At 41.6% G+C, this 26780-nt stretch overlaps 1 long non-coding RNA gene across 2 annotated transcripts; it reads left to right on the top strand.

The window, feature by feature from the left end:
• On the top strand, positions 22164–26137 carry LOC109830584. Of its 2 annotated transcripts, none has more exons than XR_002244339.1 (4): positions 22164–22459; positions 25295–25372; positions 25653–25782; positions 25878–26137. It is a non-coding gene; the product is annotated as an uncharacterized LOC109830584 (long non-coding RNA). The 2 variants fall into 2 exon arrangements; XR_002244340.1 differs by lacking the exon at positions 22164–22459 and adding an exon at positions 22932–24153.

Below are 26780 nucleotides of genomic sequence, written 5' to 3'. Positions count from 1 at the left end.
CGGCGACAGATGTCCTGGAATCTTACAGATGACCATGACCGAGTTCATTGTGGATTTATTTCCCATCATAAGACCCCAGGTTCTGATGGATGTAATTATATTCGCGGCCTTCGACCAGGGATTCTGGACCTTGATACCGCGCCACCAGACGAGGTGTCAGCAGCCGCCCCTACAGTGAGGAACCGTTTGGCCAAGCTTGGGAGGAAGTTACCTCCGACAGAGTTCAGATGTTTCGGTTGGGCCTATTCGCCACCCAAAAAGTGGTGGACTCGTATGACCAGTTATGTCTTGGGACGTTAGGAGAGTGATCTGAGAGACAGTGGGTTGTATGCGCCCATACGAGCCACCATGTATGGATTCCTGGTCAGCAGTCGCCACTTCCTAGCATTATTGGAGACATATATACCTAACAGTAACACTTTCTTGACTTGCAATGGAGAGTTGGGGTTAGCTCTGTATGAGATGCACAAAGTTTCTAGTCTTCCAATAGGGGACTGTCCATATCAGGAGTACTTTCCCTCAAACCTACAGTTAAAGTGGCTAAAAAAAGATTCTCCCGGTATGTATAACACGTTTTGGGACCTTACGTGTCATTATTATACATCCCTAATCAAAGTGAGTCCTTTGGCGAAGAGGAAGAGGCAAATCAATTTGAAGCAGTTTGCTGATTATTTATTCCAGTATTTGGAGAGCAGTTCGGGTGAGGCTGCTTGTGAGTTGGCCCCTTTGACACCTTCTGCCATCAACGAGTTAATGGAGAGGGCCGAAGCTCATTCCTTTACTACCGCTGGCGCCGAGGGAGCTTTTCCTACGGGGAACAAGTTTCAGACATTCCTTTGTCAAGCTCAAAAATCCATTCGGCCCAGGACTCTGCTGGCGGGCTATCTCGCCCTTTGGTTGAAGAAGTGCGTCATTCCATATAAGTTTTCTGATGCCTTGCCTATTGAGGTCCTCTTCCCCGCCGTCCAGCTAGCTTACGGGAAGGAGCTTTCTCTGCTTCCGACGATGGTTGTCGGCATTCATTGTGGGCTTAGGTATTTGATTGATGATTTTACACATGTGGGTTCTGAACCGTCAACCGAGATTCTTTCTGTAAAGGTCGAGCTTCCGTATACATACCTGATGGCATGGCTCGTTCTTCACCGCCCTGATTTGATGTCGGCGCCTAGTACTATTGATGCATCTGTTCCTTTTGTGCAGGTGTTAGAAAGGAGCAAGTGGTTTGGGAAGACATTCACTGATGTACAGCGAGAGCTTCAAGTTCGTAAGAGCTGGGAGTTCTTCAAGTGTTTTCCTCGCTTCTCGGGCCGCTATGACGACATGTTGATTGATGAGGAGAAACCAAGGGCCGGTCAGACTTCTCTTGACGCTGGTTACTTCCGTTGGTTGGTGAACATCCGCGTTGGATATCTCGTCCTTCGGGTGAAGGGTCGTTGCCATATAGAGCCTTATCTTCCATGCCGTTTTGCTCGCCAGTTCGGTTACGACCAACTATATATTGGAAACCCGAGCCGGGGCTTGAGGATCGAGAGGGGCCTTATTGACGGCGTCCGAGCATGGCTTTGGACTATGATGGGCTGCACTGGAGCCTATTTCGCTCTTCCTTCATCCAAGCGCAAACCATTACTCACTTTCCTCAGCTGCAAGTGGCTCCTTTCTACCAAGGAGCTTCTAGATGTGAAGAGTCTCTCAGAGTTAGAGGCTAAGCACTTGGTTCAAACTACTATCAAGACTGCTCGTAAGGCTGAGCTTTCGAAGAAGCAGGGGAAGAAACCTGCCAAACCCTCCCGTTCGAGCAGAGACAAGATGGAGGATGATGAAGAGCTCCTTCCTACTGATGATGAGGATGAAACTTCTGAGGAAGAATTTATGGACATGGATACCGACGAGGAAGAACCTGATATAGGCCTGTTAGACTCTTTCTTTTCAGAATTAATAGATTTGACATTTTCTCATTGGCATTAATGCTATACCCTTTCTAGATCCTAACTGGCTTTCCAAAAGCCAGAACGAAAGGTCTTATTTACTTATCCTAATAAGATGACTCTTGTCACTCTAGGTAGGATGGTTGATGAGCACGAACCCCTTATTTTTCGTTATGCGAGATCACGGCCCAGCGCCGAAGCTTCTGCACAGGTTAAGATGCGTACTAAATCCACGCATGAACGACCTGTTGGTCGTGTCGGGGTTTGTCCTTCAAAGCGGAAAAAGACCGCTCATAAATCGCATATTGGTCAACGGGTTCGCGGAGCAGAGTTACAAAGTACTACTGGCGAAGAAGAAGGTAATGCTCTACTATCTTTACTACTTAAAAATAGTGCTCTTTTGGATTCCCTGAACCTAATCATGTTCCGTGTTTCAGGAAGCCATAGCGGAGGTGAACTTCCACATGACTCTGTATTCTCTGACCCTAGCCATTTAGATGGCTAGAGCTTCGTGCAGCAAATGTGCTATGCCATTCGTGATGAGCATATGGATATTGAAGCAAACAGATATGCTGAGCAGGCTGATAGCGTTGAGCCGACGATCCTATGCTCAGGTATATCTAACATCGATAATACACTATTCGAGCAGCAGTTAAAGGAGTTAGGCAATTCAGAATTTGTTCTCCCTTTAATCACTTCCGCGCTTCATTCTCTTTTAGACAAATTGAAGAACGCAGGTACGAATATTGGGGCAGAAGAGCCTTCTACCACTACCGCAGGTAAATCTGAGTTCCTTTCTCTTCCCCCCTTTTTTTTGTATATATCCAGCACTTAAACTCTTATGCAGGTATCGCGCTAGAGAGGCTCGTCGAGGACGAGACTTTTCATGGTATGGGTCTTAGGGGATTCAGTGAACACATGTATGTATCAACACCGAGTTTCTTGGGATTCGTCACTAGATTGCTAGTTGAGATGTTGGCGGAGCAGGCCACCAGAGAGGCTGTAGGACCATCCTTTGAGGGTGGTTCATCTGCAGGTATATATCTAATCTCTGACATTGTAATTTGTTGAAACTTCCATTTGACTGATAGGGAGTTCTAATCATAGGATTAGCCACCGGGACTGATACGACTATGATTTCTGGCATCCCTAGTCTAGCTGAGGGTGATAGATCTGCAGGTATGCATATAATCCCCTCCATCATCATTCTTTTCTTTTGTCAAAATCTCTATTTGACTAATAAAGAATTATAGTCATAGGACCAGCTATCATGACTGATACGACTACGATTCCTAGCACTGCTAGTTTGCCTGACGGTGATGTCTCTTCTCCAGACCTAACAGGCATTACAGGATTACCTAGAGGGGTTGATATACCGCCGATGACCACGCCTGCTACCATTCCTGAGTCTGCTGAGATTAGATTGACGGAGCCTATCATAGGACCTCAAACTGAAGGGACCTCTGTTGGTACTGGTACGCTCGTAATTCGCTTTGAATTTCCCCACTATATCCTAGAGTCTCTTATCCTTCTGCACCATTACTTGTAGGGTCTCCACTATCTCCATATGAGCGTGTCCTAGCCCTTTTAGATGATTCTGATCCTAGCAAAGACATTTTTCGAGTGGATCTTGGTTATTTCGTCAACTTTTTTGACGGAATGATCGATAAACTTCTTCATCAGGGATATTGCTTCGATCAGTTTAGGCGTTCCCTTGCTCGATATATGATGATGATTAGAAAGGAGGGATACCCTGAGCTAGTTGATTCTCTTACTGCCGACTTTGTTGTTCTGGAGTGTGAATTTTGAGAGTTAGAGGAGTTGAAGTCTAGTGGGGCTTCTTCCTTCGTATCTTCTCAGTTGGAGCATAGACTGACATAATGGCGTGATCTCAGATCTTCTATTGGTAGCGAGCTTTAGTCGCATGAGAGTTCTATCGCGCAGATGATGGCTAGTCTTGTGAGGAAGGATAGGGATAGAGCTAAGTTACTCAGTTCTTTAGACTCCAACCGCGAGGAGGTAGCCAGGTTAAAGAAGGCCCTGAAGTACGCTGAGGAGTCTGGTGCTATCATTGCAGATGAGCTGGCTGGTTTAGAGAGCTCTCGTGGACAGATACTTGAGAGACTAGGATCTACGCAGGAGAGATTGATGAAGCTAAAAGGTAAAGCCACGAAGATCTTGAGCAGTTCTGAAGATTCTGTCCGAACTGATCTGCAGGCTGAGCTTGAGCAGGGTTATGCAGATTGGCTCTCTAGGTTGGAACTTCACATTCTCGGTCGCCGATTGTGTTTAGGCCGATGAGTTTTATCATTGTATGCTTTGACTTGATTTATTAGTAAAGACCCAATATTTGATTTAGTATACTCATCTTGTATCATGATGTTTCTTTGTCGATTGTGAACCCAGTGGACACAATGCTTATAGGATTTTTAGCAAATCCTCAGCCATCAACGGATTTGATGTGCCTTTACCGATTACCATTTGAATCGGGCTAGCATGCGTATTATATAAGTCCATTCCGCATATAATCGTGTGTTTCCTTGAGGACTTCTTCAGCTTCTTTAGTCGATAAGCAACGTAGTAGCAAACCATCGTACCCCCGACGATATAGCTTTCGACTCTCTGTATTATAGTAGAACCTTGGCGCTCTCTATCGGATTGAGTCTCTTTCTTTTACGTCTTCCGGTAAAATCCCGTGTAAGACATGATCAATGATAGGGAAACACCCATCTCGTGGCTCGAACTCAACTTGCGTTGAATGTACTTCTTTAGTATCCTCTTCTCCATCGTCTACATCATAGATTGGTACGAAAAGCTGGTGAGTTTTTACTGTAACGAATTATTCTATTTTTGGAGGCTACGCCAGAGACACGGCTAATGCTGCTAGCGTATCTACGTATGCATTTTGTAATTGTGGAATGTACTCGATGAAGAATCATTCAAACAATTCCGCTATCTCAATGGCCATCTTATGGTAGGGTATCAAATCCTGTTTTCTGACCTCATACTCTCCTTGAGTCTGTTTAACTACTAGTTGAGAGTCACCGAAAGATTCAAGGTACTCGACCCCTAGCTCTTTAGCAAAGCTGAGTCCAATAAGCAGCGCGTTATACTCGGCTATGTTGTTTGAGCACGGCTTGGTCAGCGAGTAGGCTCGAGACATCACATGTTTCCCAGGGAAACTAAGACAACTCCAACTCCGGAAGAAATCTTAGAACATCCAGGAGCACTTGCTACATTAGTTGCTTGAGAAGCACTATCGAAGTACAAACACCACACCTGTTGATGGGAAGTTATGTTGCCTTCGTGGGTTTCATCTGACAGATCGTCGTACACCTCGGTAGTATTTGTAGTTGGGTTAGCTGCCAAGAGGTCGCAAATAGCTTGGCCTTTGACCGACTTTTGTTGCTTAAAGTGTAGCTCATATTAGGATAGAAGCAGCCTACTTCGCTAGCCGCCAATTCATAAAAACGGGCTGTGTCATGAATACTCGGACTGGGTTAACATTGGAAATGATGTAAATAGTCTGTTCGACCAAGTAGTGCCGCATCTTTTGAATAGTGAATACTAAGGCGAGACACTCCCTTTCAATCATTGGATACCGAGATTCGGCGCTCACAAGGGTCCGGCTCAAGTAATATACCGCTTGTTCGTGGATCGATAAAGGTTACAATCTGACGAATCGGCTAGGATGGTCGGCTATGAGCTTATTCGAATCGGCTAGGATGGTCGGCCAATAGTATCCTTGTCTGATGACTTTTTAGACAAGAGTTTTGGCCCTAATGTGGTTCTTGCATATTCCTTTGTGGATTTTTCTGAGGAAATAGTCTGACTCCTCAGGTCAGAGGCATTAAAGGTAGGGTCCTATGTTCATCTGGTTGAGTTCGCCGCCTATCAAGACATACTTCAAGTCGTTTCTCTACAAGTTTCTAGCTTTTGTTCGATCTTTCGGTAGGATTCTCTTGGTTACGGTTAAGTATTAGATGAGGGGCTCGATCTAGCAGGTTTCCGTCTATTACTCTAATTGCATGACTAAATTTGATGTTGTTTCAACAATGCTAGGCTGCTTGAGGATGTCTATATACAGGTGGCTCTAAGACCAGCTAGATTCTTCTCCGCCCATATACTAGTAGTTCTTCTTTTCTTCTTCAAGAAAGAATTCCAATTCTACTGGTAGAATGAATACCACACCGAGGTTTTGCCTGCTCTAGACTCTTCGCACTGGAGGGCTTCATACTTAGCTTCATTGTTAGAGGTAGACAAATCGAAGGCAATGGAATATTTGAAGATTTACCTCTCCGGACTGCGCAACACTACCCTAGATCTGCTACAATTTCCCCCCGATACACTATCCACTTATCGCATCCACCATAAGAATAATTCCAGTTGTTCGTAACTAGGGGTCCTATTCTTCTTGGGTGTGGTCTTCTTTGCCAGCTTTGGAGTTGGGTTGGAACTATGTTCTGAGATTGTGTATGCAGGTTGTCTTCCGGAGTGGTGACTCAATCAAAAAATTAGCGAGAACCTGGACTTTGATGGTTCCTCCGTTCGAACTGAATATCATATTTCTAACATCAACAATAGCAATGTTCTTCTATAATAATTACACCTACTCTTAGTTTATTTAACTTTTTTCTGTCAATTACCTTGACAGTAGTATTGTTGGTTTCATAATTGATAACATGTTTCAGTATCGAATAAGATCATATATACTTATTATACTTCCTTTAAAAGAGAGAGTTAGGTTAAAACTTTTCAAGGTCAATATTACCCTTGACCTATTTTTTATATTACATTCTAATCACAATTAAATTAAATGTATTAAATTAAAACTTGTTTCCACTCAAGACTCAAGTTAGAAATGCAGATTTCTGAATCTTTATCATTTTGAATTTATGGATAATTAATCCTCATCATAAATAAATGTAAAATCCCGATATTTTTTGAATGATATATTAATATGAAATTAATTATGATATATGGATATTTAGTATGATAAATATCATTAAATGGTATATGAGTATAATACCATGTGTTTTGAGTATGAACGAGTTCATACATGAGAGAGAGAAAAGAGTCGAAACAAGCACATTGGCCAAACTCATGAAAAACTAGTAAATCCCAGTCCGGTCGACCACAGCCCGGTCGACCGTCACGGTCGACCGCAAAACCTGCAGAGAGTTTTTAACCTGTTTTGAGTTGGTTTCGGATTTCTAAACCCATATTCGTTTTCCCTGAGATTAGAGGCTTTCGAGCGGGATTTTTCTTGGTTTTTGGCTTTTGGAGTGGAGATCTCTTTCAACCTTTCTTCTAAAATGTTTTATGATAATCTCAGGCGAGTATCATCTCTACTAATCTCCCTCTTAGTTTTCAAAACGTTTTTAAAGAGATTTAAACATGTTTTGTAGAGCCTAAACGACTAGATTATGAATAAAAGACAACTCTTTTGTATAATATGTATAAAGATTATGTCTTTTCATGCTAAAAAGGTTGAGAATGAATTTTACAGATGTATTTAAGATCTGAAGATGATTTTAAAATGTGGTTAATCTAAATAAAGAAGTTCGATTCATCGTTTTGAGCTTTTATGCATGTTTTAGGGTTTTGAATATAAACATAATGCATAAAATCATGGTTATATATGTTGATTTTGTTTTCAGATATTTATATCTGCTATAACATATTTGTATGCAAGATCTATGAAGATTTTACCATATTTAAATTATAAAAACACGATGTGAATACGACACATATTAAAAATCTGATAAGCTGGAAATCTGGGTCACGGTCGACCACCACGGTCGACCGTGTGTGTCCACGATCGACCGCCACGGTCAATCGCGTGCAGGATAGAGACTTGGGTAGTCTCTGGAGCCCGTCGCGGTCGATCGCCATGGTCGACTGACAGTCTGATGATGGTCGTGCATGTTTCATTTGGATTTTTATTTGGTTTTCGAGCGATTCTCTCGACTTTGTGCTGATAGACTACAATGTTAAGAGTTGTTGAACACCTAGGATAATGGTTAACTTTAGATGTGGACACGCACACCGAGATTTGTGCATGTATGCTTAGATTATGTTAGATTGACACACTTTTGACACAAGTTAAACTGATAAACACATATGAATAATGTTGTTATATATGTACCCAGAAATAGGAAGATGAAACCTATTTGCCGCAGAATGATTGAGTAAGAGTATTACAATAGTATCGTTATTACATGTATCCGGAATAGAGAGATGATAAACCCTATTGCCGCAAAGCGATTGTGTAAGAATACTACAAGAGTATCACTATAGCACAAGATGATGGACACATAGGTATTTGATCAGTTGTAAGTTTTACTTTCATGATAGATTACCCACGAGTAGGGTATTTCTTTTGAGATTTTGGCACACCCGTTACGGACAGCAGTTATATTCGTTTTGGTTTGGTTGACATCCTCTTATATTAGAGCAGGCTACTCAAATGTAATTCGAGATGATGTATTTATTCTTTATGTTAGAGATTTGAGTATGTTTCCTTGACTATTTGTTTTTCATAGAGAGCTATATGAATGATTTGATATATGTAAGTACTGACTCTATTTTCTTATATACTCCTACCCCTTCTCCTAGGGAGAGATAGTGATGATCTCGCTAGCGCTTTGACACTCGTTATTTCTCCTCTTTCAGGCAGCGAGTTCGCTGCACAAAGAGTCGTAGGTTGATGAAACTTCTTAGTTGTCTATTTAGCTACTTATTATACCTTGTAGTTATTGCAGAACTCCACATGTAGTTGATTATTTTCAGATTCTAGATTTGTATTTTAGTTTAGAGTTGAGGTGTAGGCTATCTAAAAATCATAACAGATAGCCAATCCCCATCAAACATCGATGATAAAAGTTACAATCTGACAATTTCCAGAAGGTTACAATTTGAAGACTTTCACGTGGATCGATGAAGGTTACAATCTGACGACCTTCGCAACAACTGATGAAAACTCTAATCAACATCCTTCACAATCAACATCGGGAGTTACAATCTGATGACTCTCACATTTTCAAGGAGCCAAGACGAAGATTACAAGATGACGATCTTTGCAACGCTCTAGCAAAAGAGACTACAAATCGACGGTCTCTTCAAATCAAAACGCAGATATCTCTCAAACCGTAAGGAATTTTGCAAAACTGATGGAGCAAACCGAACCCTGTGGGGTCCATTTGGTCAGCTCCGTCTCGTCGATATAGCCGATTTTCATATATAATTCGTCCAATTCTGACTTACGGTTTGAAAGTTATGACATGTTTTTCGCAGCAAGTTATGTTCTGAAGTCCGTCTACAAGACTGGACTTCGTCTGAACATTGGACTTAGCCTGAACCTCGCCAAGCCCGCCTAAAGGCTTGCCTCTGCATTACAGATTCAAAACGCAGAGTTTGTGGACTTAAAACGCAGAGTTTGTGGACTTAAAACGCAGAGTTCAACTCTGCGTCCAACAACAAAAACACACAGTTAATGCAGAGCCTAACTCTGCGTCCCAGGTCCAAAAACGCACAGTTAATGCGCAGCCTAACTCTACGTCCCAGGTCCAGAAACGCACAGTTAATGCGGAGCCTAACTCTGCGTCCCAGGTCCAGAGATGCACAGTTAATGCAGACCCAACTCTGCGTCCCAGGTCCAGAGGCGCACAGTTAATGCAGAGCCCAACTTTGCGTCCCAGGTCCAGAGACGCACAGTTAATGCAGAACCCAACTCTGCGTCCCAGATCCAGAGATGCACAGTTCATGCAGAAACCAACCCTGTGTTCCAGGTCCAAAAACACACAGTTAATGCAGAACCTAACTCTACATCCCAGGTCCAGAGACGCACAGTTCATGCAGAACCCAACTCTGCATCCCAGGTCCAAAACACAGAGTTCATCTCTGCGCAACACAACATGTGGGTTTTTAGCCTAAAACAGGCCCAACTCTGCATTTCAGGTCCTGAAACGCACAGTTCGGGCCCAGAACACTGTTTTCAGCGTTTGACTCGTTCAAGCACGATTTGAACGGTTCCAGAACCGTTTTCTCTCCAAGATTTGAGGGGATCACTACCCTATCATGGAGAGATTTATGGGGGCAGTTACACCCCATTAAACCCTCATTAAGGAGAGATTTAAAGGAGCGGTTACACTCCTAAATCCCCTATAAATAGTGGGAAACTCAATTGAGTTGAGGCTGGCTTTTGGGATCTTGGATCTGGGGATTTTGGAGATCAAAAGGCTCTCTTTTAGAGATCAGCTAGACTTCTTCAGATCTTCTTGGAGCTTTGGAGATCAACAACTTGAAGAAACTCTTGAGTCATCTTGGAAGGCTTTTAGTGAAGCCTTTGAGATTATTCGGCTTGGCTTGGCTTGTGAACTCTTTCTAAGAGTTTTTCTAAAACTCGCTCTGAGTTATTAACTCGTTAAGAGTTATTTTCAAACTTACCACGCAAGTTCTCCACAACGTCAAATTGTGAGGAGAAGATATCGTTCTAGTGAATTAAGACGTTTGGATCGTCAACAGAGAGCAAACTCGACACGAGCATTCGAGGGAGGTACTCCATCGTCACCGTGAAGAACCTAGAATTAAACAAAGGGGAGAATCCAGATCATTCTCTTCTCTTTTGTAATCAGGAAATTCAATTGTAATCGAGATCGAGAGAATACAAATCAAATTTTTCTTTCATTTTTTTTACTGCAAATTTTCCAATAAACAAAAGATGACGACTCCGCTGGGGATTAGCTTCTCCGATGAAGAAGTGGTGACGCAATCCGACGTCAAGCTCGCTGGAACAGCGGTCGAGACTCTCATCGTGGAGTTTGATCAAGACGAATTTGAGAAGGCCCACTTCTCCGGATCCCTTAGCCCCAAGGCTATGCGCAAGATCCATAAAGTTTCTAAGGAGACTAAAGCTATAGTTGTGGCTGACTCATCTAAAGACTATCTCCCCTGGAGCTTGCACTGTTCATACAGTCCCCTCTCTAAAGGAGAAGACTTAGCTTCAGCACAATTCCAAAAAAGCCGACCCTCCAATCAACACGAGCTCCACGTTTGTGAGTCTCAACACGAGCTCTGCATAAGCCAAGCTAAATGCAGCCCTCAGGAGTTAGTTTCCCAAATAAAACGCAACCCTCAGAGGCACGTTCCAACATCAAAACGCAGACCTCAAAACCGCGTTGATCTGGTAGAACGTAACTCTCAGGAGTGCGTCCCAGAACCAAAACGTAACTCTCAGGAGTGCGTTTAAGATCCAAAACGTAGACTTATGAACTACGTTAACCGAAAAAATGCAACTGACAAAGGTGCATTTCATCAACAAAACGCAGACTTCGGTCTAGCGTTAGTAAAACAGAACATGACCCTCGTGTTTCTTCTTCAGAACACGATGCAATTCGTCGTGTTCAAAAAGATCAACGTGGATTCAAGATCCATGTTCACCAGGAGCCAGTCCTGTCCAATCATAGACTGGGGGTTCCAATTTAAACCTCACGATCAGTAAGTAATTCTCGAGTCTTTACAATAGACTTGAGAGAGTTCATATCGAGAGAAAGACCGATGCAATAAGTCATTCGTTCATTCTAATATGAACGACTGATTCTTGCGGTCCTCTCGGGATGTTAATGTTGCTCATATGCGGCCAAACAGTTGGTGTTCGACCAATTTACGAACGTTGCTTTGCCCAACCAACAATGACGTTCTCACAGGAAGAAGTCTTCAAAGACCGAATATCCTGGGGTCACTATCAATGTGATCGGCAGAGGGAAAGCCTCAGGTCCTAGTTCCGATGATTCTGAGACAAGTCGTTCACCGACCGTCAGAAAAATCGCTAACGACTTTGAAGGAATCTACCAACGCACTCGGACGCAAACAAGAGCCATTCCCTCTATCAACTATCGGAGGTTAGCCAGAGGAACCAATTCCGATGATTAACACTCAGCCATTGCAGAGTCCCAATCATCAAGCTCTTTTGTTGAACATGAGAGCTCTGCTTATATGATGGGAAACCATGAAGATCTCGCGAAGAGACTTGATGAGCAGGAGGTCATGCTCAAATCTCAGCAGGAGGCCATCAATGAACTCATGGCCCTGTTGACTCAAATCGTCGCAGACAAGGCTAAATCTCAGAAGACAGATTTTCCACCTAGGCAAGAATCCTCCCGGAGAGAAAAAACGTTTTCATCCCGACCTCACACAAGCAAAGGGAAGGGAAAAGTGGTTGATGATACAGCTTCTGACCAAGAAGCTCACAACCTGGAATCTTCCTTTGATGAAGGAAGAGAGACTGAGAATGAGCATAATCTCCAGTCTGTCAAAATGGAAGAATTGGAAGCCCGCCTCAATACCATTGCCAACAGAAGCGAGCTTCAAGACGAGGGAGTTTTCAGATCCTATCCTGTCGAATGGGATGCAGTCCCTTATCCTCCAAAGTTCGAAGTCTCGACGCTACAAACTTTTGACGGCACGGGATCACCGAATCAACATATCTATCATTTCAAGTCATAGACTGGGAATGTGATATCAAACGATGCCATACTGGCTCGATTGTTCATTGGTACCCTCAAGGGAGTTACCTTTGAATGGTTCAGGAAACTGCCTGTCGGATGTATCCGAAAGTGGGCGGATCTAGAGAGACTCTTCCTGTCAAGATTCTTTGAAGAGAATACATAAGTCTCCATCCATACCCTTCTCACCACTAAGCAGAAGAAGAGGGAGTCCGTCAAAGCCTTCGTCAAGAGGTTCCGAACCATGGCTCTCCAGTGTTCGTCAGGTATGACACAATCTACCTTAGTGGAGACCTGTCAACATAACTTGCAGACCAACCTCCTAGCATGAATAGGAGTTATAAAATGCCGTTCTTGGAGACAACTAATCTCTCAAGGAGAACATGCTCAAAAGATTATTGTCAGAATTAAAGTTGAAGAACAAAATAGGCAGGATCAGCCTGAGCAATCGGACCAAGCCCAATCTTCTCAGTCAGAAGGGGAAGATACTACGGCCACCGAAGCTAATCCTCTTTAATAGGATGCCAGGGTCTCCAATAACTATCACGCTAATATTTACCTCTGATAGTCAAACTCGTTAGATAGTGGCCCACTAGGCGACGTGCCATTTGCTCAAGACTGGGGGTTGGTTTATTTTGTAGTTCATTGGATTATGAATAATAAATTTTCTGAGTTGTCATGTTCAATAGAATACCTCTGTCAACCACGAAGTCTACCAAAACTATCACGTTAATATTTACCTCTGATAGTCTATCAATTTACCAATCCTCTTCAATAGGATGGAAAGTTCACAAAACTATCACGTTAACAGTTACCTCTGATAGTCCATCGATTTGTCAATCCTCTTCAATAGGATGACAGGACCACAAAATTATCACGTTAACAGTTACCTCTGATAGTCCATCGACTTGTCAATCCTCTTCAATAGGATGACAGGACAACAAAACTATCACGTTAACATTTACCTCTGATAGTCCATCGACTTGTTAATCCTCTTCAATAGGATGGAAAGTCCACAAAACTATCACGTTAACAGTTACCTCTGATAGTCTACCAATTTGCTAATCCTCTTCAATAGGATGGAAGATGCACCAAAACTACCACGTTAACATTTACCTCTGATAGTCTATCAATTTTCCAATCCTCTTCAATAGGATGGCAGGTCCACAAAACTATCACGTTAACAGTTACCTCTGATAGTCCATCGACTTGTCAATCCTCTTCAATAGGATGGCGGGACCACAAAACTATCATGTTAACATTTACCTCTGATAGTCCATCGACTTATCAATCCTCTTCAATAGGATGGCAGGTCCACAAAACTATCACGTTAACAGTTACCTCTGATAGTCCACCAATTTTCTAATCCTCTTCAATAGGATGGCATATCCACAAAACTATCACGTTAACAGTTACCTCTGATAGTTCATCAACTTGCCAATCTTCTTTAATAGGATGGTAGGTCCACAAAACTATCACGTTAACAGCTACCTCTGATAGTCAAACTCATCGGATAATGGCCTACCAGGTGATGTGCCTCTATTCCGACTTCATGGATAGTGCCCCACTAGGCGATGTGTCTTGTCTACCTCTTTTTATTCCCCATACTGAGTCTTAATCAAGACTGGGGGTTGGTTACTTGGAATCTATTAGATTAAGAATAACGAATCTTTTACATCGTCAAGTTAACATTACACTTCTGATGATCATCACCCCCACAGAGTATGCATGCAACTTGCATCACTCCTAATTTGTCACGTTAACAATACACCTCTGACATTCAACTTATCAATCCTTATCAATAGGATGATAGGTCCTCAAAATTTCTCAAATCGCAATCTTCCCCAGCAAGACTCTAATTCCTAAAATCTTGTGCAAGTCATAAGTACAAAATCCTATCATGTTAACACTAAACCTCTGACAAAATCAACTTATCAATCCTCTTCAATAGGATGATAAGTCCACAAAGTTGCTCCAATCGCAACACAAATCCTGTCACGTTAACAATATACCTCTGACAATCAACTTATCAATCCTTATCAATAGGATGATAAGTCTACAAAGTTACTCTAATCGCAACATAAATTCCCGTCATGTTAACACCAATCCTCTGACAAAATCCACTTATCGACTCTCTCTAATAGAGCGATAGGTACTCAAAGTTGCCCCGATCGCAACAAATTCCTGTCATGTTAACACCAAACCTCTGACAATCAACTTATCGACTCTCTTCAATAGAGTGATAGGTCCACAAACCCGTCAAGTTAACATCACACCTCTGACGACCAAATTAACTTATCGACTCTCTTCAATAGAGCGATAGGCCCATAAAATACTATTAGGTTAACATCACACCTCTAACAGTCAAACCCCACAATGAACTTGTTAATCTTTTTTTTTCTCGACAAGAATGGCAAGTTTTTATTATAAAATCCCCAGCGGATTAAAGATTTTCTGGAATTATCCTAGCGATAATCAAGAAAATTTCTGAATTTCACTCTAAGTGAAAATTCATGCCAAGTTAATACTACACCTCTGGTACTTCTCAAGAAAATTTCTGAATTTCACTCTAAGTGAAAATTCATGCCAAGTTAATACTACACCTCTGGTACTTCTAACTTTCTTTCAGTGTTTCATGCCAAGTTAATACTACACCTCTGGTACTTCTAACTTTCTTTCAGTGTTTCAAGTGAAAACATAACACAAGAAGAAACAACGACAAAGCCTACGTATTTAACATCGTAGCACCAAAATCCATGTCTTTGCCGTAAAAAGGACAAAAACCCACGTATTCAACATCGTGGCAGGCCGTTATTAATAATGCCAAAATCCATGCCTCACATGCATGGGGGACTTTATCTCGATCCCTAATTAGAGATAAGTCTACGCCTAATACGCGTTGCCGGTTAGTCTTTTTCCGTGAAAATGACAAAGTCTATATATTCAAAATCATAGCATTAAGTCTAAGAGAGTTTATTTTCTTAGCACAACGTTACATGTGAAACGGATTCAAATAATTCACATGCTAGCCGGACTCAAACGGTAGTCGGTAAAGGCTTATCAAATCCGTTGATGGCTGAGGGTTTACCAAAAATCCTATGAATGTTTGCGGGCCCATCAGCTGAATGGATATGAGCCGGGGCATGGCGTTTGAGAGCTTCTGCTCATGAGTGGCTTGTACCGTCGCTATAGTTTCTCTTCGAAGCTCATCCTCACGTAGGTCCTGCGTGGCAAATATCTTCAACTGAGATGCCTTTGAAGCGGGTGCAGAGAACAACTCCTTTATGATAAGAAATCAACAACTCCAAGATCAGAGTTGAGATCCAAAGTATTGAGGATGAGGAGCAGCTACTTAGTGGATCTCATAGCACACTTGGCAGCTCGTCTGGCAGCTATTGAGGAGCAGCTAGCAGACCAGGTTCGACAGGAGACTTCCGTGCGTGAGGAGGCACCCATTCAGGAGTCATCCGTTCGGGAGGAGATACCAGAGAGGACACCAGTAGTTGCACCACTGCTCCCAGTTAATGACGGAATTGCTGATCAGGAAGCTTGGCTTCGTTTGGTAGAGAGGTATCAGAAGTTGAAAGCCCCCGAGTTCCACGGTTCGACGGATTCTATTGTTGCACACAAGTAGAAAGAGGATGTGAGCAATATCTTGGATATGCTGAATGTTAATTCTGTGCAAAAGTAGAGGCTAACGGCTTTCAGCCTCAAAGGCGATGCAGGAGGATGGTATCGACTTCGTTTCACCCTAGAGCAGAGTATGTCGGTTTCGTGGGAGACCTTTATATATCTTTTCGATGAGCAGTATGTTTCGGCTGCAGTGATAGCAGGAAAAGAGTTAGAGCTGGCTCGATTAGAGCAGGGGGGTATGTCTGTCATGGACTTTGAGAGTAAGTTCATGTCATTTCTTAGATTCACCAGCATGTGGCACACAGAGGAGCATTAGGCTCAGATGTTCCTGACGGGACTTCGTCCAGGGTTACGTCGGTACATAGTATCTCGGAGATTTTGGTCAGTGCGGGAGGTGGCAGATGCTGCCATAGCTCAGGAGACAGATACATCTATATTCATCAAGGGTAAGGATAATGGTAAATCAGGACAGTCCGAAGAGAAAGAAAAAGGTAAAAGACCATTTGGAGGCTCAGGAGGACCCCCCATCAGCTGGGTAAGGGTCCGCATCAGCGGGGTCCCTATAAGAAGGGCCATCGGCAAGACCAGAGAGCACAGCAACAACACCGATTTCAGGGAGCTTGTTACAATTGTAACAAGATTGGACATAGAGCAGCAGAGTGCCGTAGTGCACCCGTAGCAGGCCAGCAAGATAGGACTTAGCAGTATCAGCAGAACCGTGCTCAAGGACACGGTCAGGGCCAGCAGCTGAGGATTGAGGCACCTCCAGCAGTCCTAAGGATTAAGGGACAGTTTCGAGCAGTCCAGGAGATCCAGCAGAGACAGATGTCACCATTTACTCCAGATGATGCAGAGCAGCAGACCGGTAGAGTGTATGCAGTTGTTCCTCGCGATCATAGCGCGAGCGGAGCTGTGGTGGAAGGTACATTCCGTGTGAATTCCTTTCCAACACGTATTCTTTTTTATTCTGGCGCTTCGCATTCTTTTATCTCCTATCATTTTTCGGTTAGGCTTCAGCTTGTAGCTTATCCATTAGATTTTCCCTTATCTGTATCTACACCGCTGGGAGAGATATCTCTGTTAGAAAGTGTTCGTAGGAGATGCATCGTCAGCTTGGATGATTCTGAGTTCGCGATTGATTTGATCATGATGCGCATGTCTGAATTCGATGTGATTCTTGGTATGGATTGGCTATCTTCCTACCATGTGAGTATCAACTGTTTTGCAAAAACAGTCAGTTTGTGAGCATATGATGGATCAAGTTAGTGATAGCAACCTCTAGAGGCAACTAGTTTGCGGAGTCATTTCTGGCATACGCAGAGGAGGTGATATCGCGGGATTAGGGCGTAGATTTGAGTGAGATGCGAGTAGTCTCAGAGTACCAGAATGTCTTCCAGGACATACCAGGATTACCTCTAGTGAGAGAGGTCGAGTTTTGCATAGAACTGCAGTCAGGCACCGCACCGATTTCTCGAGCTCCTTACCGTATGGCGCCTGCTGAGATGAGGGAGCTACAGATCCAGATAGATGAGTTGTTATCTCAGGGCTTCATTCGACGGAGTCATTCTCCGTGGGGAGCACCGGTCCTCTTTGTGAAGAAGAAGGACGGGAGTATGCGATTATGTATAGATTATCGCGAGTGGAACAAAGCCACTATCCGTAACAGGTACCCATTACCGAGGATCGATGACTTGTTCAACCAGTTGCAGGGAGCGTAGTGTTTCTCGAAGATAGATCTTTGTTCTGGTTATCATCAGTTGCGAGTTCGGGAGATGGATATTCCCAAGACCGCTTTCTTGACTCGATATGGATCTTTCGAGTTTCTTGTCATGCCATTTAAGCTGACCAATGCACCCGCAGTATTCATGGATTTAATAAATCGGGTCTTTCGCCCTTATTTGGACCAGTTCGTGATAGTTTTCATCGATGATATTCTTATCTATTCGAGGTCGGAGGCCGAGCACGAGCAGCATTTGAGGTTAGCATTGCAAGTATTGAGAAAGCACCAGTTGTATGCTAAATTTAGCAAGTGTGAATTCTGGTTATCAGATGTTAGATTTTTGGGCCATGTCATCAGCCGGGAGGGCATTGCAGTAGATCCGGCTAAGGTAGACGCCGTACTTAATTGGGAACCGCCGAAGATAGTTACCGAGATTCGTAGCTTCTTAGGCCTGACAGGCTATTATAGAAAATTCATTCAGGACTTCTCGAGGATTGCCACACCTCTTACACACCTTACTAAGAAGGGTGTACAGTTTGTTTGGAGTATAGAGTGCCAGAAGGCATTTGAGACTTTGAAGACTAAGTTGACTTCAGCACTAGTTTTGGTTATTCCTAGGAGTGATAAGACTTTTGTTGTCTACACTGATGCATCCTTATTGGGTCTTAGAGGTGTATTGATGCAAACCCAGAGAGTTGTAGCTTATGTTTGAGGCAGTTGAGGACTCATGAGAAGAACTACTCCACGCATGACTTGGAGCTAGCAGCAGTGGTATTTGCACTGAAGGCGTTGAGACATTACTTGTACGAAGTACAATTTGAGCTATTCATGGATCACCAGAGTTTAAAATACCTATTTTCACAGAAAGAACTCAATCAGAGGCAGCATCGATGGATAAAATTTATTAAGGATTATGAATTTGCTATTCAGTACCATCCGGAAAAGGCGAATGTGGTAGCAGATGCATTAAGCAGGAAGCGTCGTCGTGAACTAGCTGCTTTGAGGTGTTCACTACATCGGGATCTTAATACCCTTAGCCATTTTGATTTCAAGCCAGGGATTGGCGGGAGCCGTGTGTTCTTAGGAGTTTTATCTGTACAGCCATCTTGGAGAGATAGAGTGGTCTAAGCTCAGATAGAGGATTCTTGGATTCAAACCCGTAAGGGGGAGATTTCCAAAGAGTCTAAAGATGATTAGACTATAGGGATAGATGGAGGCCTTCGGATGAAGGGCAGAATGGTTATGCCGAACAATCTACAGCCAAAGAGGGAACTTTTTGACGAGGCTCATCGCAGCAGATATATAGTGCACCCAGGCACGGCAAAAAATGTACAATGATCTGAAAAGGTATTTTTGGTGGAGCGGTATGCGCAGAGAGATTTCAGAGTATGTGGTTAAGTGTTTTAAATGTTAGCAGATCAAGGAAAAACATCAGAGACCTGCAGGAACCCTACAACCTTTACCCATTCCCGAGTGGAAGTGGGCAGATATTTCCATGGATTTAATTGTGGGGTTGCCTAAATCAAAGAAAGGAAATGATTCTATTTGGATTATAGTGGACAGATTGACTAAGTCCGTACATGTCTTACCTGTGAGGATGACTTATACAACAGATATGTATGTGAGGATCTTCATTCGGGAGATTGTTAGATTACATGGAGTTCCGAAGACGATTGTATCAGATTGGGGCTTAGTCTTCACATCTCATTTTTGGAAGAGTTTCCAGGATGTTTTTGGCAGTTAGTTGTTATTTAGCAGTGTTTTTTCACCCCTAGACAGATGGTCAGACCGAGAGGGTGAATCAGATCTTAGAGGACATGCTGAAAGCATGCATTATGGATTTTCAGGGTAGCTAGGAGGATCACATCCCACTAATTGAATTTACATATAATAATAGTTATCAAACTACCATCGGGATAGCATCATATGAAGCTTTGTACGGGAGACCTTGTAGATCACCCATATGTTGGGCAAAACCCGAGGATAGTTTATTGATTGATCCGGAGCTCGTTAGATAGACCACAGAGAAGGTGGCATTGATTCGAGAGCGCATTCTTACAGCGCAGAGTCGGCAGAAGAGCTATGCAGATCAGCGGAGACGACCTTTAGAGTTTCAGGTCGGAGACTTAGTTATGTTGAAGGTATCACTGATGAAGGGCGTTCAGCGTTTTGGTAGACGAGGGAAGCTTGCCCCGAGATATGTTGGTCCTTTCAGGATCATCGAGCATATTGGAGCTCTTTCTTACAGGTTAGACCTGCCAGCATCGATGTCGAGTGTACACGATGTTTTTCATATTTCGATGCTTAAAAAGCATCTGCGAGATGATGAGCAGCAGAGAGTGATTGATTCACCAGAGATTGAGATTCAGAATGACTTGACTACCGTCGAGATTTCGGTATGCATACTTGATAGAGAGAATAAAAAGCTTAGGAATAAAGTCATTCCATTAGTGAAAGTTCAGTGGAACCGGCAAGGAGCCGAAGAGATTTCTTGGGAGCACGAGGAGGATGTTCGTCGTGACTACCCGCACCTGTTTGGATAGGTATGATATTGATGCTTTGATAGTTGTCATTATCTATGTTGTTTAGTCACATTTATATTTATCTTTAACACTAGAATGAGGATATTATAGCCTGATCCTTAATCATTTGAAACATATGGTATATACATGAGGGTTTCCTTGTTTGGATTATTTCGCTCGACGTACCAATTTCGTTTAGTTAGGGATTTAGTTGAGAATGTTTGCATTCTAAGTTGTTAACCTTAAATATCATTGTGCTAATTCTATGAGATATGTGCAGAAGGTTTTCTTTGTATGAAATACACCTTATTAATGTGTTTTCCTAGTTATTAAGCTTTGTGATGCGACTGCGGAATTTCGAGGACGAAATCCTCTTAAGGGGGGTGAATGTAAAACCCCGATAATTTTTGAATGATATATTAATATGAGATTAATTATGATATATGGATATTTAGTATGATAAATATCATTAAATGGTATATGAGTATAATACCATGTGTTTTGAGTACGAACGAGTTCATACATGAGATAGAAAAGAGTCGAAACATGCACATTGGCCAAACTCATGAAAAAATAGTAAATCCCAGTCCGATCGACCGCCGTGGTCGACCGTAGCCCGGTTGACCATCACGGTCGACCGCGAAACCTGCAGAGAGTTTTTAACCTGTTTTGAGTTGGTTTCAGATTTCTAAACCCATATTCGTTTTCCCTGATATATATATGAGTTTTTCACATTTTTCTCAGTTTTCCTAAGAACCCTAACAGCCACCAAAACCCTCAAACCCTAGTTTGATTTCTTAGAGAAGATTGGAGGCTTTCGAGCGGGATTTTTCTCGGTTTTTGGCTTTTGGAGTGGAGAGAAGATTGGAGTATTACAATAGTATCGTTATTACATGTATCTGCAATAGGGAGATGATAAACCCTATTGCCGCAAAGCGATTGTGTAAGAATACTACAAGAGTATCGCTGTTGCACAAGATGATGCACACATAGGTATTTGATCAGTTGTAAGTTTTATTTCCATGATAGATTACCCACGAGTAGGGTATTTCTTTGAGATTTTGGCACACCCGTTATGAACAGTAGTTATATTCGTTTTGGTTTGATTGACATCCTCTTATATTAGAGCAGGCTACTCGGATGTAATTCGAGATGATGTATTTATTCTTTATGTTGTAGATTTGAGTATGTTTCCTTAACTATTTGTTTTTCATAGAGAGCTATATGAATAATTTGGTATATGTAAGTACTGACTCTATTTTCTTATATACTCCTACCCCTTCCCCTGGGGAGAGGTAGTGATGACCTCGCTAGTGCTTTGACGCTCGTTGTTTTCCCTCTTTCAGGCAGCGAGTCCGGCGCACGAAGAGTCGTAGGTTGATGAAACTTCTTAGTTGTCTATTTAGCTACTTATTATACCTTATAGTTATTGCAGAACTCCACATGTGGTTGATTATTTTCAGATTCTAGATTTGTGTTTTAGTTTAGAGTTGAGGGCTTTTGTGAGACTTTGTTTATTTGACTCATTGTATTTGAGATCCAGTTTATACTCAGAGACATTTCTATTCTATTTCTGTTGGGCTCATATTTGATATTTCTTATGCTTCTTCTGTGTATATCCAATGTTGCCTATTTCTATTTTTGCGTGTCTGTACCCTCACCTATTTATTTTTTCCACTAGAGAGATAGTGATTGTGATGGTGAAACATGTCTTAGCATGGTGGTTGGTGCTTGGCAGGTTTGACAATCCGAGTTTCACCTGGGACTGCAGCCTTATGTAAACCCTGGGGCGTCACAATAAATCCCTTGGCATCCTACTCACTTACTATCATTGAATTCTCTCGTCAATCCCTGAATAAATCCCTTTTGACTCATCCGTCTCTCTCCATGACTTAGATCTTTTCCTCTTTCTGTCTCTTTGTCTTGCAATTAGGAAAATTCGGGCCAGAGCATTCCTGTACATAAGAAAGGAAAAAAATTAGGGACAAAGTTAGGGTTTCAAATGTCAGACAATGACGACGCCCATCAATCTAATGTTTTCACCTGGCACTCCCCCTCCTCTGGTAATATGCGCCGTCTCGGCCCCGTTGTGTCATCCGGCGAGGCGCACGATGACTCCAGGATCCGGAGGAGCTTGAGGCTATGCTGCATTTAGTGAGTTTTCTTTTTCGAGTGCTCTATCGCTAACTGAAGGTTTTGGAATAAAGTTTATGACATTATATTCTCATATTTGATTTGGTAACAAATTCTATTAGTTAGCACTCTAATTTGTAATACTAAGAAAACTTTGATTTTGTAGAAACGTTTGCACTCATGAACCTTATTAATGCAAACTTATTTGCTCCTCCATAACACAAAAGATCATGATTAATATAACATCAGATAAATTTCAGTATTACATACATTTATTGAAACTTTCGTAACACTAGTAAAAAATCACGTATCCTAGACGGATTATTCTAAACGAAAATTGTTCCGTCTAGTTTGTATTAAACTAGACGGAAAATTTTCGTCTGGAATATTCCGTCTAGAATAAAATATTCTAGATGGAAATTTCCGTCTAGAATAGTAAAGTAGACGATTTTTTATTTTTAATTTTTTTTAAAAATTAACTAACTATTCTAGACGGAAATTTCCGTCTAGAATGTATCCTAGACTTAAATTTCTGTCTAGGATACGATATCCATTTTTAAAAAAATTTAACCCACCAAAATTTCACCGCCCCCTTTTTCCCCCAAAATTTTGTCGCTCATCTTTCCCCCAACATCGAAATTTTATTCTAAAGAAGCATAAATCGAGCGGGCCATCTCCACCCCCTCCTCTCTCCTCGGCCGCTCCGCACACGCCGTCGCTCTCAAGTCCCTCTTCCCCTGCCTCCTCCCGTCCTTCCTCTCGACCAGCAACCTCATCAACTTCTACTCGAAGCTCGACCTCCCCCTCCCCGCCCTCCGCCTCCTCTCCCTCGAGCCCTCCCCCTCCGTCCCCTACTTCACCGCCCTCATCTCCGGCGCCTCCCAGAACTCCAGCCCCCTCCTCTCCCTCTCCGTCTTCCGCTCCATGCTCCGCTCCCTCGCCCGCCCCTACGACTTCACTCTCCCCTCCACCCTCAAGGCCTCTGCTTCCCTCCCCGACCCCCTCGTCGCCTCCCAGATCCACTGCCTCATCCTCGACGTCTACGTCGCCTTCGCCATCGAGGACATGTACTTCAAGTTCGGGCTCCCCCTGGATGCCAGGAGGGTGTTCGACGAAATGCCTCTTAACATTTAGGTTCTAACATTTAGGTTCTAACTATACTTCGCAGTTGACAGCAAACTCCAATATGTTGATTATGGCTTTTATTTTAACAATTAGAATCGAAGTATGAGTTTGACTCAAAGTGATTTGCCACCTCAGAAAGTGCCACATGTTCCTAAACCTAGTCCTGCTCCAACTGAAATGGTGGATCATGAGGATAGGACAGTATTCAGATGTTTATCTTGCTTCAGCTTTTTCATTCCAACAGGTATATATATGTCCCCTTGATTTTGTTATCTTAGTGGTTCAAACAGAAGGGTATACTTCACACTTAATAGATAGACTCTTTTCATATGTGACCAGAAGCTTATTTTACCTTTGACTTGACTGCCAATTCTCGTACATGAATGGGCTTATATGGAAACTATTGTGCATTATGTTTCCTACTTGTCTATGTCGACGTTGATAGTAGCAAACACCTGTTGAGATATATCAGCTGGCTTAGGTTTCTAGCAAAGACCTTCAAAGTCGAGAAAAGAAACCTGCAAAGAGGGGTAACTAGATTTCTTCTCTTTTTGGATCTGGTTCAAGCAACAATGAAGGTACCAAAGCCAGTAAGTTTTTCATACTTCTTTTTGAATTTTGAAATTATAAAGTCAAAAACTGTCGGAAGATGCATCTCCGTAAAGAATGTGCCCGTTTCTATTCAAAATTTTGGAGGTTTCTATCTGCTGTGGTTTCCTTATATTGGACTGTACACTTACTGTTTATCTTATTGATTTTAGTGTACTTTAAAAGTGCTATTATTTTTTTGTAGATAGAGGAGTAATCTTTTCTTCATATCTTACTGTTACAACCTACAACAACATCAACAATATTGCCTTTACCCTATATTCTGGGGATCAGCTCCTTGTTTAGTCCTATTGCTCCAAATAAGAAGTGGATATTTTGGCGTTTCCATAAAATCTTCATATCATCTCAAATGATTATCATATTATTGTTATTTGAATTAGTCTCTGTATTCGTAGAAATTAACTATTATGCTTTAGTGTAATGTTGTGTACCCATCTCAGCTTTCCCTCATCAGCATTTCAATTTAAACGTGTTATTTTTTAAAGGAATTTGTCATGTATTAAGTTACTAGTTACAGAGCATATTATTTACATGTGTTTTACAATGATAGGATTAATCAATTCTTTTCCAATCATATCTAAAAGTTAGTTTTGATTATTTGATACTTAAATTAACTGTGAACATTGACTGTGAAGGAGATGCAGGTTTTCTACTTGGGAAAGTGAAAAGGAATTAAAAAAACAAGTCATCTTTCCCTTTTGTTATTTAAGTTCCAGGACAATGTTATTAGTCTAACATCCTGAGTAATTTGTGTGAAACTTGCTTGGAACTAAGCAGCTCCCCATAGTAAACACTTTCATTTACCTAGTGGAAAATGCTGCCTGGGAGTATAAATCCTTTTAATCGTATACACATTCAACACCCAGGATTCAAAAGGAAAAAAATTAGTAGACAACTTTATTGTTGTCCACACCCTTCCAGTTCTGATGTTACTCGTCTTTCTCACTTAAATTTGTAACACATGTAGCTTTATCACTGTCCAAGATTTGATATGCATTACAAACGATAACATTGTACATACAAAGCACAAAACGTTATCTTTATGGTTACTGTAATTTATCAATCCAACAATTTTAGTTACTAACATTTTTTTTATAATACCGGGAACTCCATTGCTTGCAGAAATTAAAACAGATTCTAGAGATTCATCTGAATCCATGCCGGGAGCTGCAAATCTTGGAGAAAAAGGAACCACTATAGGTATGAATAATTCAGTGGTTTCCAAAGCATTTGTAACAAGTGGTATTCATGCTTTTCATTTATGCTTCTAGATTTTCCTTTGCAAAATGTCAAATGAGTTTTTCTGAGCATCAGTACATGAGAATACTTGTACATCATTTCACTTCATATCATGTTTATTTTTTCCTATGGGTAAATATATGATGATGGAGGTTTTGTCTGTGCACTTGTGTTTGTGAGTTGCATGTATTTCTTTTTTTCTTCTCTACGAAGGTTTAAGACCACTACCTATTTTGTTTAGGTCCATCAACCGAAGAATTCAATTCTAGTGGTGGATTAATGGGAAATCACGCTCAAGAAGGCAAGAAAAATTATCCAGCAACTATATTGGAAAGTATGCAAGGATAAAGTTCAATACTGAAGTATGCAAGGTATTATATTATGAAATTTTTCGCTTAGTTTGATTAGCCATATTGAGCGTTTATTTCAATTGGACATTCCATTCACAAGCTTTTGATATTTATAGAGGTTGATACACAGAAGTGTCCGTGTAAGATTGTTATACAGAGGTTGATACACAGAATGGTTATAGCCAATGATGAAGAAGGTGAAGAAGGAGAAGAAGAGGGCTTGAGTAAATGTATAGGGAAGGAGGTGAACAAGCTTCTGCAGTGTCATAGCCATTGTAAATAATTTATGTAAAAGTTTGTAAATAATTTATGTATCTCTCTACTATTTTGGTGAATGTATTATTTGACTATAATTGGATTTGATATTGGAATATAATTAACTATTATGTTGGATATGAATATAATTTTTTGTTGTTCAATATTGTGTACATGCACTCAAAGTAGATTCTCCAAAAAAAAAACTATTGTAGCATAGCATCCTAGACGGAAATTCCGTCTAGGATGCTCAAATTCCGTCTAGGATACTTTTTTTTTTTAATTAAAAAAAATTAAAAAACATCCTAGACGGAAATTCCGTTTAGGATGACTATCTTAGACGGAAATTTCCGACTAGGATACTCATCCTAGACGGAAATTTTTTCCGTCTAGGATGTAGTATTCTAGACGGAAATTCTGTCTAGGATGTATTCTAGATGGTTTTAAATTCCATCTAGAATGTATTCTAGATGGAATTTTCGTCTAGAATACTATATCCTAGACGGAAACATACTAGACGCGTATTCTAGACAGAATTCCGTCTAGGATACGCATTCTAGACAGAATTCTAGGTATCCTAGACGGAATTTTTCGTCTAGAATGCCTCAATATTTAGTAGTGTAAAGCGATGATTCTTTTACCTTGCGAATGTAAAATTTGATTAATTTCATCCCCAGTTGATTGGGAGGATAAGTCGAGATGTTTGCGTGAGAGTTTTATTTCTTTAACTTAATTTTGTGAAAAATTAGCCAAAGCTACTAGAG

This window comes from Asparagus officinalis, chromosome 2 (assembly GCF_001876935.1).
Source record: "Asparagus officinalis chromosome 2, Aspof.V1, whole genome shotgun sequence".
Classification (NCBI taxonomy): domain Eukaryota; kingdom Viridiplantae; phylum Streptophyta; class Magnoliopsida; order Asparagales; family Asparagaceae; genus Asparagus; species Asparagus officinalis.
Note: the sequence above shows the minus strand (reverse complement) of the source record. Positions and strands in the feature narration are given on the sequence as shown.